The sequence below is a fragment of the Eucyclogobius newberryi genome, unplaced genomic scaffold (assembly GCF_026437365.1).
Source record: "Eucyclogobius newberryi isolate DKJ021-1_F unplaced genomic scaffold, fEucNew1.0.hap1 SCAF_7, whole genome shotgun sequence".
NCBI classification, from domain to species: Eukaryota; Metazoa; Chordata; class Actinopteri; order Gobiiformes; family Gobiidae; genus Eucyclogobius; species Eucyclogobius newberryi.
The window spans coordinates 23,102,280-23,108,867 of NW_027316389.1; positions in this window are offsets into that span (position 1 = coordinate 23,102,280).

Sequence of the window (6,588 nt, forward strand, 5' to 3'; positions counted from 1 at the left end):
TCCTGTTTTCTTGTGTACTTCTGTGTTTATTCAAAATGAGTGATAAGATGGAATCTGCTCAATATGTGTGTGTTCAAGTGACAGGGCAAGATAAAGACACTGTTAAACAGGACACAGACTACATTATACAGACATAAAAGAGGATTTAACAATTTAATCTAGGTTTGCCAGGTTTCTACAGTTTTTCCCAAAGAGGTTTTAGTAGTTTTTCCTGGCCGAGAAGGGGGGTCTAAGGACAGGGGAGCTTGGGACACTTGTCTAAAGACAGACTGGGAAATTGCAAAGTTCCTATGAACATTGATTAATCTGTTGTGATTTTGGGTGTTACAAAATTTAAATAGATACATGGAATTTAATTGGATTAGCTTTACATGTCGGATGTTACTTATTTTTATTCATTTTTATGATTAATGTTAATGATTTTTATTTTTTATTGTTTTATTTATTATTCATATTTTATTCATTTTTGCTAATGTTGCGGTAATTTGAAGATGAGGTACTGGTGGTCAACATGATATTTATTCCCTCAACACTTGTGATGAAAGGTTTCTCCTCTGAAATGTTTTGCTTCAGCTAAATGTTTATATATATATATATATATATATATATATATATATATATATATATATATATATACACAAAAAAGTATATATATATATATACAAAAAAATAAATATATATATATATATATACATACATATATATATATATATATATATATATATATATGTGTATATATATATATATATATATATATATATATATATATATATATATATATTAAATATATTTTCATTGATTTTTAGGGATTAATTGACTGATGATGGTTGACATTTTGCTGATGTGATTTATAATAGAAACAGTGTTTTATATTTATCAAAAGAGGGGAATTGTTGTGGAAAAATTGGTCATGACATGTCATGTCTAACCTATCTATGTTGTTTTCCTGTTTACAGATGATATAAGAATATGAGTTAGTGAATGTGGTCCAGACTCTGTATCAAGCCATTTAGTGCGTCAGGACTTGATTAGGTGTAAAAACATCTCAGATGGACCTCTGAAAAAGATGTCACATCCATGATGTGACAATTATCTCTTTTGGATTCTGATTTAATGTGGGTTTTGTGCGTACGTGGCAGACTAGGCCACTGCCTTTAAAAGCATGTGTATTTTCCTGTCCTATCAAAGTATCTTGAATTTTGAGGTTAAGCTCAAAAGTTCAGCGAACAACTCCAAACACAGCACATTTGAAGTGGGCTGCAGTCGCCTGTTATCTCCATGAGCCAAATACTCTCATTCTGACTAAACCGTTTTTAATTAGTTTGTATTTGTAAGATTACATTGGAGGCCCTCCGACCCCTGTGATGCAATACCAGATTACCCACTTTGTGAAAGCTTGTTGTGCAGCTCAAATGGCACAATATCTGCTGTCGCTTCTGGAGTGGTGAAGTTAATCAGTGCTCATTGTTCCCTGGTAATTATGTGGGACTGTAGAGTTTTCTTTTTTCATTAGGAAAGTTGGCTTTTGCAACTGCATAAATACAGCAAATCATTTTCTGAAACATGCCATCATTTTAATCACAATGGAGCCAAAACAACATGACTTTAAAAAGAGCAATTAGTGAAGCTGTTATACGTGAAAAGAGTCCAAATATGAGGTTGATTTTGTCATGTAAATGTAGATTTTGTTAAAAAAATTTAAAATGGAATCTATGTTTCAATTCTGGTGCAAAATGGAATCCGCCATTGAAGAAAAGAATGATGGGGAAAATGTCTATCCTTAGGAGCAAATAAAAGTCCAAATGTTGTTACATGTTAAATGTGAATGCCACCCTCTTCTAATGGATGATTCTGCACAGAGTAACTTAACATCCTAAATTGATTTGAGCTTACATAAAACACTGTGATTGTGTTTTTCCCAGCCTAAACAAACAGATATATTGTCTGTGATTCGATTTAAATCAGCGCTTAATCCATAGATGCTGGCGGTGGTATAGTCACTCTCAGTCCCCGCCAGTGCTAATTCCTCCTTTCATCACCTCAACAGGTCCCAGTGCAATGAATTACAACCTGCCGCAGGCAGGGTCACAGGATTTTAAGGCCCACGCAAGCAATCAGGAGGATGTGACGGAGAGCTGAGCCGGGCACTCTCAGCTGAAGACATCCCTGTGAGAGAGAGGAAATTGAGTGATTCACATCTTGAGCCTCCAGCGAAGTTTGAAGCCGTACAGCAGAGATGAGGTAAAAAATACACCTAACTAAATTAGACTTTTTAGTATTCTGTTAGCCCCTAAAAATGTCTTTTTTTTTTCTCCCTCCCTTTATCTGCAGATAGGTTTATGTAAATATGGGCTTCAACACCCAAGACACTGAGGTGATGTTCAGAATCAAATAAACAGTGTAACAAACATGGGGATATCAAAATATAAAGTAGAATAAAACAACATATAAATCGGATCCTAAATGAAGAAAATATAACATGCCTTCTGAGCATTGTTTTCCATCGTGTCCCTTTTTGTAATGAGTGCACTTACTTCAGTTGTTATTAATTAATGTTACTAAGGTTAAGATTCACTTTATTGTCTACATAGGTAAATTTGTCCTCAGTGCAGCACCCAGGGGCCCATCTCAGATTTGGTCAGGACTTCCAGAGCTGGAGGATTTTTACCTAAATACAGTTTGGGGGAAACAAAGACAACAATTTGGATGTCTCTGGACAAACAAAGTCACCTAAGCTAATCTCTTGGTGGCTGCTAACAAGGGTCTCTGTTCTAAGTGTGTGAATAAAACCTCCTGAGCACTGCACCCCTGGTCATTTTCTCTGATTGTGAGAAAATAATTGGTGGAGGGAAAACCTTGTTTGAATGTTCTACTTGTGCAAGGTAATCACAAACGAGAAAAAATAGTCTTAAAATTCAAAAGACTATGTTATTGTTATAACACAAAAGAAAAGTGTTCCAATATTTACAGCAGATGTTGTCTTTTAACCAGTTTGATATTTAATTATAAATTTGCAGCTTGGAGATTTGTGTTTTGTGCCTGACTAAACACTTCATCTTCAAGTGTTTACTTTTAAAAGCCTCTTACATAAACACAAAAACATAAAGTTGGATTCATGAATATGTAGATCCATGCAATATTAGGTTTACTGTGCTAAGATTAAAACAAATGCAGAAAAAGAGCCCTCCAGCCTGAGGGAGCGTGTTACACTGTGTGAAAGGGTTTTTAATTCAAACATAATTTTAAAAACTAAATGGATGGTACAAAAGATATGTATATCCATACAGCTCAAGCTTGTGAGCGTTTGTTTTTATACATTGAAGCTATCTTGAAAATTGAGTTTTGAGTCTTATTCTGCTGAAGAAGAAGTGAAGGGTGGTGACACAGGAGGGAGGAGAGCATGTATGGATATGAATGACTTGAGAAGTGACCGATTGAGAGGCAAAGGTAGCAATGGTGACAAGCTGTTGACTGATATACATACAGTAATACATTTGCTTTTGAACCTCATTGTTCTGAACTTGAGCTTGTCTGGTTGGTTACAATATGTATACGAATGCATGGGAAATGATTTTGCAGCATTGAGCATCACTCATGTGTATGTTGGGCAAATATTGGAAATACTTTGCTCGGAAAATGGAAGTACCACTCGGAAGGTTGACATCTTGAGGTAAACGTTTAGTCTCTGCAGAGCTGTTTCCACAGTTACTGGTGCTTGTAATGGCCTATTCGTTTGTATTCACTCAAACCAGTTAAGTCCAAGGTGTTTAGTCGTGCCTTACCGGCTGGAGTGTCTGCTTTAGATTGGGAATGAAACATAAACGTATTTTTGAATAGAAGTGGCCATGTTTCTGGTCTGAAGCAGACCATACAATACAAATGAATGCTCAGAAAAGATAGGTTCCATTTTTACAACTGAGTTTTACAGTTCTTTACTTTACTTGTGAAAAAAATAACTGCAATCTGAGTGTTTAGAAGGTTTTAATAAATATGTAGCTTTTGGAAAATGTGTACGAGGGGCTGAACTCTTTCTTTGATCAATGTGTTTTTGTTGGACATCACATAAATTGTGATGTTTACGTATCTCAGAGCACAGCTATATTTCTTATTTCCCTTGACATGTTCTGACTTGCATTTAATAAAAAAGTAAAGTGAATTTGTAGAGGGTTGTACACAAGGGAAGCTGGCTAAACCTGAGCAAAATCTATAGGAGACTGATTCCATATGAGGATAACAAAGAGGCTTGTGGCTGAAGCAATATCTGCTGCTTTAACTAAAAGCATTATTCAGCTGAGATATTCTTTTTATGGAGCCTTGGAGGAGTAACAGAATAGAACCCATAAAACAGACAAAATGATGACATTTGCTTATTGTTGATAAATATTACATGGTCATCTTTTTTATTTCAAAGTTTCTTGTCTTCCTAAAGTACATAAATAAAGTATAGTAGTACTTTGTGTTTTTATTTTCTTCAGTCTTCCACCACCACTGACTTGCATATCAAGAACCTTTATCTAAAGGACACAAAACATACTATTAATACTACTATTATTATTATTATTATTATTATTATTATTATTATTACTATTGCTTGAAATGGGGTTAATTGATACATGATTTACTTATGGATTTATGCAGATTTGTTTTTTTTCACTGGCACTATAAGCACAGGTTAAAGCACTCTCCATAAGGGGTACTAGAAAAAATCAATTCACCAAAATATCGCAATACTCAGAGTCATGATACTGGTGTTGATACTTATATGTCGATATTGCGATATTTTGATAGGGTCAGGCACTTTAATGAGGTTGCATTGTTGATTTTCCTGTCAATACTTCTTGTCACGCCCTCTAATCTCCTCCCGCCGCGAGGCTGCATTGGAAATGACTCAAGTCACTCAGGTCGCTGCTGGTGTGAGTGCGGCGTGCGCGCTGTGATCCAGGCCACCGGAGGGCAGCAGAGTTGAACTAAAGTCAACTTAATGCAAATTCCCAACGATATTGCCAAGGCCACAGCCTCAGTAAACACATTTTGAAGAGACACATGTAAGGGATTGGTCGAGGCACAAAACACGCTCCTAATCACCCCCTCCCGGTGATAACTTCCTGTAGAGAGCTGGCGACGACAAGAGCGCGAGCAGGGTTCAGGAAGAGGGGTTTGTCGCTCTTGGTATTAAACCAAACCTCGCTCATGTGCTCCATCTGAAAGAGGAGTTGTCTCAGGTCCGATCGTTGTTTCATAAATCTATTCAGTCAGTTTAGCATTAGTTTTATGCAGCTAAACAACTGCATAAAACAGGAACAGTCTTCCTGAAGATGTGAGACAGCCCTATACTCTGGCAATGTTCAAATGGAGACTAAAAGGGTTTTTGTAGCTGTGCATATGACTGAAAAAAGTAAATTTGATTATTTGAATTTGTATTGTGATTTTAAAGCATTTGTTCTGTTCTGTAAAGTAATTTGAATTATATTGTGTATGAATTATGCTCTATAACTTTGAGCCAATCACTCAGCAGCAGAATGACATGATCACAGTCTCAGCAGTGCGTGTGTTAAACCTGATGAAACCTGCTATCTTAGCTCAGCCCTGACATGTCAGTCCGTTAATGAGGCAGTGTGGAAAGTGACACTGTTGGTGTGGACTTGGCGTGAACAGAAAGAAGTGAAGCAGTGTCCTGAGTACTCACTGCTTTAAAACATGTACCTTAACATAAACAAATCACCAGCTTTTCCAAACTTGTATTCATGCATTTGGAATGTGTTAGAAAAATCTATATAATTATCTCCTATTATTTTACTCTTATTATACTGTGTCGTGAAATTACCTGTATTAATGCTGTGCTTTTTGAGAATGTCTGCAGGAGTGTCAAGGCCAGCCGGCTCTTTATCTGCCAGGTGGACATCTGTAGCAAAACCATTTGTGTGGAGTGAAACCGGAGCACCAGTTTCACTCCCTTTTACTTTCTCACACACAACTGCTCATTATTTGTCTGATGTCTTTTATTTTAATCTTATGTTCCAAGTTGCCTTGGCGTTTATCCCCCCTCCCCTCAGGCTCGGGCAACTTGTTTTATGTAACTATGGGCGTGAAGAAGTTTCAATAAATGCGGTGAGAACGGCCAAAGGAGCTCAGAACGAGCAGGGATCTGACCCTGGTCGCTTATTGTGACTGAGTCGTTTATCCTTGACCGTTCTCCTCGCGAGTAAAATATATTAATCTGTCTTGTCTTCCTTTCCTTGTTTACCGTGAATTTAGAATAGAATTAGAACCAGGAAGTACCATCACATTAGTCCTGTTCTCAGGCCTCTGCACTGGCTCCTGTGGCTCAGAGAATAGACTTTAAAGCAGCTCTACTTGTGTATAAGTCTCTCCATGGCCTAGCACCAAAGTACATCTTGGACATGTTAGTGTCATATGAACCATCTCGGACTCTGAGGACCTCAGGGACCAGCCTCCTGCTGGTGCCCAGAGTCAGGACTAAACATGGACCGGCCTCCTGCTGGTGCCAGAGTCAGGACTAAACATGGACCGGCCTCCTGCTGGTGCCAGAGTCAGGACTAAACATGGGGAATCTGCGTTTCAGTTTTA